The following is a 14,242-nucleotide window of genomic DNA, read 5'->3' as shown; positions in this document are numbered from 1 at the left end:
AAACAAAGAGCGTTCACGGCACAGAAGCAGAGATTTTCTGGAAGTCAAAGCGTTTTTCCTCGCAGATTTACTCCGTCCACCTGTCCATATGTCTCTCCTTACAGAGGTTTTAATCTATCCGCCACATAAATTCTCCCCCTGAACCTTTTAGAGAGAGATCTTATTTCAATACTTCACGTGCTGAATCTGTAATCAGCATGTCAAACCTCAGGAACCGCTTAAAGCTGCAGGACGACTCGCTTTTATTTTGCATCAAAGACAGACAATAAATCAAAACACAAATAAATTGAAAAGTGGCTTAAAAATGAAAGCGAGACACCTGGAATCATCTGGATTATGATGATGATGATCTTTAAAACCAAATAAAGAAGATATTTACACATTGTGGCAATTATATAAAACAGTATGATGTCATAAACCTTTTAAAAGCTGCATCATGTTATAAATCTGTAACTCACAGGTATCACAAACATTATCTTTGATTTACATCTTCTGTAGATTAATACTTATATTAAGATTCTTTAGGACTTTAGAACTCAGACTTTTACACCTCATCAGAGAAAAAAAACAAACTCTTCAAACTAAATCCGAATGAAAGAATGATGAGAGACGAAACAAGTTCTCTGTGGGTCATTATGACGAGCAGCAGATCCACATTAACACCCTGCGGAGACGTTAAATCAGCTGAATATCACACTGAGTCTGGTTTGTTATTAATAAAGGTGAACTTACTGTCAGCTCGCAGCAGCAGCAGCAGCGGATGGATGTCTACAGGCTGCAGACCTGCTCGGTCACCATGTCTCTGTCAGAACACCTCCTCTGCTCCTCTCTGCTCCTCCTGCTCCTCTCTGACTGGATGATATCGATGATTTAATCCGAGATTCACCGAGAATGACTTCAACAAATAAAAAAGTACAGAGACGTTTCCTGACAGCGGAACACCGACTTGCTCTAAATAAAGTCAGCAAAGTATAAAAAAAAAATGAAAATATGAGCGAGCGAGCGGATAAAATGTCAGAAAATGTCAGAAAATAAAGTTAAAATCTGTCGGCGGAGGTCAAACACGTGAGCTGTACTGGTTCTGAATGACAGTCCGGACCGGGACGCGCTCTGGACCGGGACCAGAACAGCCAGAGGAGAAGAGAAGCTGCGTCCACACGTCGGTTCCGTCCACAGACCTGCTCACACACCTTCCTGTTAATGTTAACCTGGTTCTGTCTGCACGCGCCGCTCCGCTCCGCCGTCCGACGCTCCAGGCGACAAAACTGAACTGAGGCCACGGAGCGTCCGCGAGCTCAACTTTCAGCCAATCACAGGCCGGGCCAATCAGAGAGCCGGCCAATCAGAGAGCAGGAGCGCGCTGGACAAATTTGGAGCGGTTTAAGGGGGGGAGAGAGGGGGAGAGGTGAGGAAAGGAGAGAGGAGAGATGAGAGGAGGGGAGAGGAGAGAGGAGAGAGGAAAGGAGAGAGGAAGAAGGAGAGGAAAGAGGAGAGGAGAGGAGAGAGGAAAGGAGAGAGAAGAGATGAGAGGAGGGGAGAGGAGAGAGGAGAGAGGAAAGGAGAGAGGAAGGAGGAGAGGAAAGGAGAGAGGAGGGAGGAAAGGAGAGAGGAGAGAGAAGAGAGGAAAGGAGAGAGGAGAGAGAAGAGAGAGGAAAAGAGAGAGGAAAGAGGAGAGAGAAAAGAGGAGAGGAAAGGAGAGAGGAGAGAGGAAAGGAGAGAGGAAGGAGGAGAGGAAAGGAGAGAGGAGGGAGGAAAGGAGAGAGGAAAGGAGAGAGAAAACAGGAGAGGAAAGGAGAGAGGAGGGAGGAAAGGAGAGAGGAGGGAGGAAAGGAGGGAGGTAAGAGAAGAGGAGAGAGGAGAGGAGAGAGGAAGGAGGAGAGGAAAGAGGAGAGAAAAGAGGAAAGGAGAGAGGAGGGAGGAAAGAGAAGAGGAGAGAGGAGAGGAAAGGAGAGAGGAAAGGGGAAAGGAGGGAGGAAAGAGTAGAGGAAAGGAGAGAGGAAAGGGGAAAGGAGGGAGGAAAGAGTAGAGGAAAGGAGAGAGGAAAGAGGAAAGGAGGGAGGAAAGAAGAGAGGAAAGAGGAGAGAGAAAAGAGGAGAGGAAAGGAGAGAGGAAAGAGGAAAGGAGGGAGGAAAGGAGAGAGGAAAGAGGAAAGGAGGGAGGAAAGGAGAGAGAAAACAGGAGAGGAAAGAAGAGAGAAAGGAGGGGGAAGGAGTATTAACTAACTGAAATCATTTGTGAGTGAAATGCGAAATTATTAGTTTTTAAGTGTTTTTATTAACTTCTTCTTTATTCGTTTTCTATTATTATTATTATTATTATTATTATTGTTATAAATATTGTTGTTGTTGTTTGTTTCCTCCTCTGCTCTGCTCATTACTCTCAGTACGTTATCATATATTGTCCCATTGATTTGTCTCCCTCTGACATAATGGACCAACACTGACACCACGTGGCCGTCAGGCGTTATTACAATATAGGCCTCATTGATCGATCTGTTCCTGAGGCTGAACTGCTGGAGGAGATGTTGTAGATAAACACATTAACTGACAATGATTCAAGTCCTTCTCTGGTTTAAATCTCACAGGTATAAAAAGCAGTTTGTCCATCAGGTGTGTTTCAGTTCTGAGGTCTGCTGGAGGTTCTTGTGTTCTCTCATCTGCAGAACTCATACAGGTAATATTATTATTATAAAGATGATAAATATTCCTTCAGTAACATTATGAAACAAATGTTATAATATAGAAATGAAGCCGACTTTGATTTTCTGTTCTCCTCTGTTCTATAACACACTGTGAGGACGCTGCTGCCACCTGCTGGTGACCAGAGGGACAGCGCACACACCTGGACTCAGTGCAGGGGAGACTGTCAGCTGGGTCTTCTTCTTCTTCTCCTCCTTCATCTTCTTCTTCTCCTCCTCCTAGTTCCTCTTCTTCCGCTTATATAATTAATCTTCCTCTTCTTATGTTTCTTCTTCTTCTTCTTCTTCTCCCCCCTTTTCTTCTGTTTCTTCTTCTTCTTCTTTTTTTTCTTCTTCTCCCCCTCCTCCTCCTTGTTCTTCTTCTTTGGTTATATAATTAATCTTCTTCTTCTTCTTCTTCTCCCTTTTCTTATTTTTCTTCTTCTTCTTATGTTTCTTCTCCTCCTCTTCATCCTCTTCTCCTTCTCCTCCTCCTTGTTCTTCTTCTTCCGCTTATATAATTAATCTTCCTCTTTTTCTTCTTCTCCCTTTTTTTCTGTTTTTCTTCTTCCTCTCCTTCTTCTTGTTTTTTCTTCTTCTTTTCCTTCTCCTCCTCCTCTTCCTAGTTCTTCTTCTTCTTCTTCGGCTTCTTCTTCTTACTTTTCTCGATCTTCTTCTTCGACTTATATTTTTTCTTCCTCTTCTTCTTCTTCTGCTCCTTCTTTTCTTGATCTTGTTGTTCTTCTTCTTCATTCAAACAGGTAGTTTGAACTTTACTATCTCATCATGCTGTAATCGAGGGTGATCAAACTGTTTTCCCTCCTTTACTCGTTCTTCATAAACTGCGTACAAATAAAAAAGTACTTTTTAAACAGAGAGAGAGGAAAAATGAGGCGGACTGTTCAGTTTTACAATTGATTGTCTTCATTAGATTAACTCAGCAGTCACACAGCAGACAGACGGGTTAATTAAGGGGAATCAGGGTTTGTTCCTGAACACGCGCAATTTATTTTGCAAAGCATCCAATTTACAAAATTATATCTGAGTGCACAAAACAAGCTGTGTCAATATGTCCTGCTACGCGTGACAACACCGTCTGATCACCATGTAAACAACAGCTGTGGGGAGAAAAAAGTCTTGAAATATTCAGTCACAATTCTTTCCTCAAATATGCAACAGTCACATCATTTTTCCTGCGTGTGCTCCTAATTTACCAGAATGATTGAAAAAAAGGTTGAAGCACTCTCTTAAGATGGACATTTAAAAAGGAGGATGGATCAGAGGATGCTCCAAACATGTTGTTCTGAATAATGCTCACAGATTTAAACAGGAATAAAAAGATAACGTCTGCATTTAATGCTCCAGGAATGAATGTAATCGGCCGCAGCTCCGGTCCTGTCGGGCCTGTAAACAACATGAAGTGTGTCTGAAAAGAGCCGAGGGACGTTTTCAGGACACGCAGTTCTTTATATCACACAAACAGTCATTTAATACGGCCATCTTCACGGCAAAGGTTCGGTTTTACTTCGAAAAAAACAGCCGCGTGTTGTCTATGGCTGCGCTCCAGCTCCATGGCTTTAACCACTGTGTTTTATTTCAGCGTCAGGAGGAGACGGCGGACAAAAAAACTCCTGGGAGTCTCACAGAGCGTCTGAGCAGCTGGAACAGACATAAAAAAAAAACGATCTGCAGATTAAACACGAGAGTTTATAAAAGAACCGCGAAAAAGAAACAAACCGTCTGAAAACATCCAGAGACGAAAAGAAAAAGAATAATTGTGTTTGTGAGTCAGAAAACGGAATCGCGTTTTAATAAAATCATTATTGTTCGAGGGACTTTTTAAAGGATAATTTCATGTTTTCTTCAGCAGATGGTAGCAGAGGACAGGCGGCCAGAAACACACACACACACACACACACACACACACACACATGCGTGCACACACACCCAGTGTTTTATGTTTTAAGTACAGTTATAGCTGCTATTCTTCTCAAATCATCGTGACAGATGGTGGGAATATGGTCGAGTATGCTCCATTGAAATCCAGAACTGTGGCGGGCAGCAGGCTGGAACTATTCCTGGTAACGACTGTGCTCTGTGTGTGTGTGTGTGTGTGTGTGTGTGCGTGCGTGCTTCAGTACTGTAAATCAGACTCTATGTAAGCTTATGAGAAAACCAACCTTCCTATCACCTCAGCAAACAGCTTCCTGATGAATTAACACGTTTGTGCAGCGCATCAGTAACATCCTCTGTGTTGGAGCTACTACGTGAAGCTGCAGCGCTCCTGTTAAACACACACAAGTAAATACATTAATAAACAAATGCAGAAAATCAGACAAACAACACAAAGAAAAACCCACAAGGGGATAACTTGTTTTCATTGTTGTTGTAATTCCAGGAGTTAAAGCAACAGAAGTCAGAGATGCTTCAATAAAACAACAATAAAAAAACATTCTCACATTTAAAAGTACAATGCAAAGCAAAAGAAAATAAATGTATGGATACCTTCTTTGTCTTTCTATCACCTGTATTATGGCAAATTAGAACATGTGACCTGTCGCTTCTTCTTCGTCCCTTTTTATTCACGTTGACTTAAACATCGAGGTTGATAAATGTTGTAGTTTGAATCACTCCATGATGTCACGTCATGTATCTTTGGTTGTAGCAGAATATAATAAAGAGTCTAATGGACGTCTGTGTGTCAGGATCCAAAGCTAATTGTCTTGTAGTTATTTAATCACTCACAGAGGCAGAATGATAAAATCACAGACGGTCCTGAATATAAAAACATCCCTCAGTCTGAGTCTTAATGCACCAAACTTGCTGGGTTGTGTTTCGTGCTGGAGGTCAGCGGGCAGAAACCTGCGATCCGCCCTCCTCCGGTTCTGTTAGATCGCCAGTTTGGACTCGGTTGTTTTCATTATTAGGTTGAGCTGGGCTTCATCCAGCGCGAGAGGCCGTTTATATTCTGCAGGCGCAGCAGAACGTCACATTCGATCTGCACACTTTGTTTTCAAAAGGTCATAATTAGCGCGCAGTTTTGAAACAATTACGGCCAAAAGTGCCCCAATTTCCCCTCGAAGCAAACGCAGAGTTACTCACGAGAGAGAAAGCGAGCGGCGTGTATGTGTGAAACGTTTGCGGCTCGGTGTTATTTTAACTCCTCCGTCCAGAATCAAATAGTTTGTCTTTGTACAGCTGCAGAAGTGAAATGCAGCGTGGAGGAAAAAACTGGCTGTCCGGCCTTTGAAACATTTTGTTTCTAATCTCATCGGAGTCGACCGAGCGCGAGCGCTCGTTAGATTTCGGCACTTTAACGCCCGTTACATGCAGGAGCAGCTGAGAATGATTACAATTTATTAGCCAGGTTGGTGAGAGTTGGGTGATCGGAGGGCGCACACGAGGGAAATTAACAGCAGCTGCGCAGAAACAGGGAAAGCGAGATTCATTCAGCTTCAGCGTACCTGCAGCAATCGCCCGCGAAGGTTAAAGATTCGGAGGAGCGACGAGCGGCGCAGGTGTGACGACGACTTCTGAGATCTGATAACAATTTATTTTAGCACATAGGAAAAAAAACATACAAACATACTCTGGAACATCTCTTGCAACAGCTTAAAATTAGAAACGCTTCTTTTTTTAGTGTGCTGTCATGAACGAGGTGGAATGAGTGATAATGTTGTTGTTGCTAGGGCGGTCTGACCAGTTGCTATGCGGCAGCCCTCAGCTGTTGTAGGGAAATGGCTCTGGTTAAAGTTTGAAGGAAGGGAAGCAGAGAGGGCGACGTAGCCACAAGGCTTATTACTCTGCGCCTGTGTGTGTGTGTGTGTGTGTGTGGAGAGAGCATTTATATGTGTATTGGATTGTGTGTGTGTGTGTGTGTGTCTATTGTGTGACCCGCTGCCTTTCAAAGCGTGTGTAGATTCATAGATTCGTCATTATGTGCAGCATTTCTGTGTGTGTGCGTGTGTGTGTGTACTTCTGTTTCTGCATATATACATGTAATCTGTGTGTGTGGTGTGTGTGTGTGTACTTCTGTTTCTGCATATATACATGTAATCTGTGTGAGGTGTGTGTGTGTGTGTGTGTGAGGTGTGCTGTGTTGCCAGTATGGCGGTCTCACCTCAAGCCTGAACCCCGAGCAGCCGCGGGAGGGTTGGGCATTTATGAAGGAATTCTGTAATTTTCAAAACTGTGGTTTGAGTTTCACCTCTTTTAACAAGCTGGTTTGGGCACTGATAATGGAAAACGGCTGCAGAGAGAAAGCGAGAGAGCGAGAGAGAAGAGAGAGAGGGAGAGAGGGAGAGAGAGGGAGAGAGAGAGTTTTGGCAGCCTCGGATTCACTTCCCATTTCTCAAAAAATATGTTTTTTCGCCGTCTGCTCTTCTGGGACTTTCTGCGTTATCATCTCTGCGCTAGTTAGACGGTAACTCTGGACAGGAGAAGTTGTGCTGGATACAAAGTGGGCACGAGGACATTAAAGTTCATAAGTGGAATCCATCAATCCCGCCGAGTGCCACGAACATGGCGTCTTGACCCCCAAAGGCAGAGGAAAAACGTTTTCTCTCTCGCGCCGAGAAGAACTGGAAACAGGATTAAAGTGTGAATGTATTTTCACTTCAGCAGCTCCACATAATGTGAACGCTCGCGTTGCGGCGCCCGTTCGAAATCGATTTGACGCTTAAGTCAACTCTTCTTCTGTTTCAGACTACAAATGCGCTATTTAGTAAAACGTTTAACTTTATCTGCTCGTCACGGAGCTCTAAGTACATCCTTCACACTTAACATCTATAAAATGTATCTTTTTTTACCCTGAAAACCTTTTTCAAAACCTAATTCATTAAAAGTTTGTTTATCTGGTGTTTCTAATATCACCAACCAACAGACAATACAAGCATAAACCTACAATATGAGCTTGAAAATAGCTTGAAAATAGCTAAAATAGTGTGAAATCAGTCGACATTTTCAATGAGACATCAGGATAATTGTGATTTTTGTTCCTTTGCAACACATCTGAGGTTTGCAGAAATGTACACTCACAGCCTTTTCTTTTTTTTCTGCTGTGTCAGGTTATAAAATATACACCAAACAGTTAAACATGCAGCGTATGAATGTATATAAATACATGCAGATAGGCGAGTTACAGGTCGGCACAGGAAGGAAACTGAGTCATGCAGCCAAACTTCAGACCCGACCTCGACCACACTCATGTTCAGTCTCGACATAACGCACAGAGCCTTCACACACACACACACACACACACACACACACACACACTGAACACACACACACACACACACACACACACAGAACACAAACACAGCCGCCCACTCGCTCCTTCACTTTTCTAGTCGAGTTCAGCTTAAAGTTCTTCATCAGTATTTTAAACCACACTTGTTGTAATTGCTGCTATTTGTGCTAAGATGCATTATTTTCAGGAGGGGAAAGGTACTTTAATATTGCTGCTGACATTACTGTTGCCTCATCGAGATTAAACTCCAAAGAACGAATAAAATCATCCTGTCAAATGTTTTCACAGTCAGACGAGCTCTCCATCACGGTGAAGTGTTCATCTTTTTAATGTGTTTCTGAAAACTTCCTCTAAGACAGCATAATTATGGAAAGTTAGCGTTTAGAATAATCTTCACTGACTCCGATGAACTGAATGACCTTTACATCTTATATTTCCAAGGTTACTTCAGTACAATACTTCAAAAATAGTTATTAAAGGGGAAAATATAGACAGTAGATACAGAGAGATAGATGAAATTGTCACAGTTTTGACATCAGTCCCAGTCTGAGCAGAGTAAGCTAAGCACCGCTAGCTGACTGCTAACTGAGGCTAACTAGCTTATGGCAGCAAACAGTTAGCGGCTGTTTTAGGGGGTCATTCTGGGAATATGATGCCCACTTTTTCTTTGGAGTAAGAATTGGACATGTAGCAAATTCCTTACATTATGCACCTTTAAAATCAAACACTAAAAACTTCACAGCTAAAGGTGACAAACACTTGAAATTAGGCTCCTACGGTCATTTTTTAAGGGATGTTGCTGCTGTCTGTATCCTGCAATTACTGATGTTGCTGCTACAGCTGCTACCTGTCGCATCCTGCTACATGCTGCTGTTCTCACCTGTCTCCCACTGCAACACTACAAAACTACAACACAACAAAACTACAAAACCACAACTGAGGTTCTGTTACAGCTGCCATCAGCTCGCTTCACAAAATCTGTACAGTCCGTAGGAAACAATAGTTGCGTTTCAAGCAGAACGTCTTGTTCCACATCTGGATGCCAGGTAGTCTGACCCCCCCGCCGCACATAAACACACAACACACACACACACCACACACACACACACACGGAGCGGTACAAGCGACCGTGGGGGCCCGTTAAGCTAACGGGAGATATTTAGCCCCCAGACTGGGAAAATAAAAAGTGTAATGTAATGGAGCCAGCTGTAAAAGCACAGAACGGTACAGAACAGAATACAACAGGACATTGCCCAACCTGGTGTGACTTAATGTAACAGAACCTGAGACCGGCCCGGATTCAGGGTCAGCGGTGGCGGATGACATCAGCAGCAGGATGAAGGTGGGCTGTAACAGGAGCAGGTGAGACTCCCTGATGACGATGACACAATGAGATGTTCGCGTCAGAAGCAGCTGAACGTCGGTCTCTCTCTTCAGTTTTTATGTTTTCTGGTTGTTATTTATGTCTCTAAAATCCGTCTTCGCTCAGAAATATAGTTTTCTTCTTGTGCATAAAGTTTCTGAGCTTAAATCTACAGATGATGTGTAGTTTGACAGAGAGGCTGTCGTTAAACTCCTCTACTGAAAGTGTAAATCTTTCCCTGCGCTCGCTGAGAATCTGAATTTTGAGATGCAGGTCTGCGAGCATCCTTTGTGACTTCGCGGTGCCGGTCCAGTGTTCAGCAGACACAAAAACAAATGTTCTGTGGAAAGTCTCCAGTGCATGTATTGCATAGATTCAATAGATTTCATGGACGTTTTGATATTTTTTCATCAACATTTCAGAAAATGTATTTGTTGACATAATGATACAAAAAAAGCAAACAGCAGTAGTTTAGTTTTTCATACTTCTGTTTGCTTTTTCTTTTGTTAAATATGAAGAAAATTTGAGCAGATGAGCTGCAAGAAATAAAGTACAAATGTGTTAAACTAGTTTGTTTAGGGCTTCAAGGTTCAAGAAGTTATTAAGAAGTTAATTAAGTTATTAAGTTTGAACAAACTGTTAAAAAAACCGAACAGATTAATGTGTATAACAAACTGCTTTTTGCAGTTTTTGTGTTCGTAGGATGTCGATGGAATAAAAAACTACATTTTCAGAAATATTGTGCTTTCCCCGACTACGAGACGACATCATCTGTGGCCCCCGAGATGATTCAGTGTGAAGGATTTACTGAAGCAAATCCGTGATGCGTTTGATTTATTTCTCATGAAGGAGATTAAAATCAAATTAGTTTCAGACTAACAGCTGCGTCTTCATAAGGAAATTGAAAAAACAAAGAGGGTCTTCGTCTTCCCGACTTTTAGTACCAAACGCCAGCGAGTCGTGTTAGTCGAGAGAAAGAAACCAGCTCCCCTTCCTGCTGAACATTCAGCACTAAACGTCTCCAACACCAACTCACAGAAGTGATTTTGTCACTTTAATGAAAACATGGGAGCTGCAAAACACACAGTGCGCGCGAGGAGAAGCCCTGACTTCATGTACAGTTGAACATTTATATGCCGGTCGAGCCTGTGTGGCCGCTGGCGCTTGCAGCCACAGTGGTTTAAGTATCTTTAGTGCTGCTGTAAATAGTTTGTGTGAGTGTGTGTGTGTGTGTGTGTGTGTGTGAGCTGAGGTGTTTCGTACATTTCCCTTCACTCTGTTCTGGGGTTGTTTCATTAAAAACATAAAAAAAAAATGAAGGTTTTCATAACGGCTGTATTATTAACTTCATCCCTCGCACCCCCCACGTTCTGAGGTAATGCAGAGCAAAGCGGGATTTTACGAGCACTTAACACTAATGTTACACTAATGCTGCAGTCATGAGCTCATGTTCGGAGCCCCCCCCCCCGACCTTTTCACACTTCGTCCTTATATATCTCACTTTCTCCAACTCCCTCTGCACTCTTAAGGTGTTGAACTCTGCTCCAACCCTGAGCTCGTACAGTTCCTGGCTGTGATATACTGTAAGTCTGAGTATTTCTGATTGTTCGTTTTATTGCTTTTATACTTCTAGATGTCCCGTACGAGCCCGAGGATTTAATCGGACTTGTGTCAGACGTGAAATGTGCTTTATCTGCAGACTTTTTGATCTTTCGTCGTCGTCCATTTTCCTATTTTTTCTGCTTCTGTGTTTCCACACGCTGACACCTCTGCAGTGAGAAGTCAAGGACACTCCTCTTTGTCACACTCTCAGGATTTTATTCCCCTGAATGACCGCTTTCCTTCCCTTTATTGATTAAAAAACGTACATAATGACTCTCCGAAGGTTTACAGCGGACACGTCAGCCCGACACACCTTGGCCGTTATTTTTCAACTTGTTGTTCATTTCCGACAAATCGAACCTGTTCCCCTGCACCTTCTCCACTGAGGAGCGGCATCTTGTGGAAGGAGCAAAAAAAATCTGGAAAATGAAGAAAAAAAACAGATGAATGCATCGTTCGACAACAGACGATGAACTGTAAGAACATACAGAAAATGTATTAAAATCACACAAACAAGCTCAGAAAGTACATAGATAAACTTTAACAGACAGCATCAGTGACAGAATAACATGAAAATCCATTCATCCAGGCATCATAATAATACTGATCAATTATTTAATCATTATTATTATTAGCACCAGTATATAGTAGGGGTGTGCCAAAATATCGATACTACGATATATCGCGATATTTCGTCTTGAGGTACGTTATCGATACACCGGTGCCAAATATCGATATTTAAAAATGTAAAAAAAAAAATAAATACATTTTTTTTTATTTTTTTGGCCCACCACCACCAGCCCTCTTCGGAGGACAGCTTTATCTTTATTCAAACATAGGTATAGAACCAAATAAAATTTAAAAAAATGGTTTAAGTAGCTCTGAAACCCACACGTATAGATATTTAATGATAGTTTGTAGTCAGTGTGTGTGTTAAAAAGAGCACTGTGCAATATACTCTTTGTTTACTTGGCTGTCATTCATGTGAAATTGATTGACAATGTTTTGTAATTCCTGTGAAATGGATTCAGTGCAGTCAATAAATTCAGAATTTCTTCAGTGACACAGATATCGTGATGTATTGTGGATGAAATTCCTTGCAATATATCGATTATCGCAGAATCGCTGTATCGTGATATTATTGTTATCGTGGGCAAATATCGTGATAGTATCGTATCACGAGGTACCTGGTGATACCCAGCCCTAGTATATATACCAAATATCACCAGATTTGGTTTATTTGCATCTTAACTATTAAAAGTGTTGAAGGTCGGCGTTTCTTTCTTAGATCCTACACCACGGATATTTTTAAGGACACATGGGGACATTTCAAACGGACTTTATGGCGAACAAAACCGGCTTCTTGTCAACAGAAGAAACAGAGCATGATCAAGATAGAAATGGAAAACCAAACCCAAAGAGTCAGTCAGTTTGAACTTATCCGTGGTTTTGCAGAAAAATACTCCCTAACTTTTATTCTGGCGATTTAGTTGTGTGAGTTAATTTGCTTTCTGCTCATGAGTTTGTATTTACCTGCCGGAGGATAACCTGTGGCTTCTTCACCTGAAGCAAACCTGTTTGTGCCGCTACATGTGGATTGTTTCTCAGCTTGGTTTTTAACATGCAGTGTCTTTGGATTGAGGATTTATTCCAGAAATACCCGTCTGAATAAAACTCTCTGCAGAAACAATACGTTGGATATTTATCAAAAACGCTCCCAGTTTAGTTTCAGACCGCACGGATTCAAGCCGTCATTTCACATCGTACAGATGTTGATCTTTGTAACTGTATTTCATATAAAAAAAAGGAACCACAGGGAGAAAACGGTTTCAATTTTTTCTTTACGTTCATTCAGCAAAATAATCAGAACTGCGTGGCTGTAATCACCTCACTCACCTCCTTCCTCTGAATAAACCTGTCAGAGGTGACAAACGCTTTCTCTTTATCTCATTTTTCTTTCTCTCACACTGATGCGTGTCATCGGCTCGTGTTTGTCCACCTGTGAATCAGGGTCAGAGGCCGAAGTTATCAGCCCGGCTTAACCGGCGGTATTTACTGGCTGTGTGCGGCGCGACAGGTCCACAGGAACTCCACTGAATTAGTACGTATAGAATGACTTACAGCCTTTTGCTCCGCACACACGCAGGTTCACACATGAAAGCGTATGAACGCAGGTGAAGTCACACACGAGCTCGAGCAGAGAGCCATTACTTTTTACACTGTTTACCATTCCTGCAAAGACCTAATCAGGTGATTTACAGGCTTCTTCAGTCTGTGTGCATTTCAGCATACTTCTTTATATTAGATTCAGGTTTCTCTTACATTTCACTTGGTTTTTATAGGCCAATTTAGAAGCATTGAGCTGCCCCCCTATTAATGCCCCAGCATGCGCTGTACCTCCGCTCCATAAAACTTGTTTTAATAAAGCTTTTCCCTTCCACTGGTGACAGGAGAACCACCTCTGACTGCTGCTGCTGCTGCATCACTTGAATGATTCAGGAGTAAAAGACGAACTTTTGGAGGAAATGGATCATTTATGACGATTATATAGAAACACTGAATATGAACAGCGTCGTGAAATGGATCTGCAACATGCACCACGTCACGTAATGTTGGCTCGGTTTAATTTTTGCTTTTCGAGGGCGGTGAGACGATTTCATTGTGTAAATGTCACCTGTGTGTGTGTGGTGTGTGTGTGTGTGTGGGCCTCTCACACTGCAAACAAAGTGTTTTTAAGTTTCTTTAAATGTGCAAACACGTGTCGCCTCAAAGTTAAAGCCGGCGCTGTAACCTTTACCACCTTATTGCTTTTCATTGCTTTATTATATGAACCGTACGAGGTGAAACCGTACGGCTCGATGTGCTGGCATCACTTTCTCAGCCTCATGAAAAGATTTTTTATTATTAAACTCATCAACCAACTTCCTTTAGTTTATTAAAAACCTTTTCTTAATCAACTGTGAGGGTGTTGTAAGGACACACGCCCCGAAATGATGAAATGTCGTGGGGTATCGTTAAATGCAGGAAAAGGTAGTCATGATGGAAATTAAAAAAGTCCTTCCTGTTATTTTTACTTTGCGCTCAGATTTTCGTCAGTTCTTTAACGCTGATTGTTGAAGTGACTTTTATATTCACAGGAACGATGCTGGGAACAGTCACGGTCTGATCAATCCACACCTCGGTATCTACGGCTCAAAGGTCACATTTTAAATACATTTTTTACAACCTGGCCTGAACATTGTGGAGGGAAGAAAGTAGTTTCCGCGTGTTTGTCTGTTTACTTCTTATCTCGGTGAAAGCCTCCTTTGTACTGCTAACCCAGAACACAACAGGAAACCCTTGAATGATTCAC

General features: G+C 42.1%; 1 protein-coding gene across 1 annotated transcript in view; it reads right to left on the bottom strand.

The window, feature by feature from the left end:
• Positions 1-1,258, bottom strand: part of LOC115569299 (fibroblast growth factor receptor-like 1) — a 78,150-nt gene extending 76,892 nt beyond the window's left edge. The window contains exon 1 of the mRNA XM_030397330.1: positions 733-1,258. The gene's annotated coding sequence lies outside the window, so the exon portion shown is untranslated. The remainder of the gene's footprint in view (positions 1-732) is intronic.
• Between the last annotated feature and the right edge of the window lie 12,984 nt (positions 1,259-14,242).

This window comes from Sparus aurata, chromosome 18 (genome assembly GCF_900880675.1).
Source record: "Sparus aurata chromosome 18, fSpaAur1.1, whole genome shotgun sequence".
Taxonomy (NCBI): Eukaryota; Metazoa; Chordata; class Actinopteri; order Spariformes; family Sparidae; genus Sparus; species Sparus aurata.
Note: the sequence above shows the minus strand (reverse complement) of the source record. Positions and strands in the feature narration are given on the sequence as shown.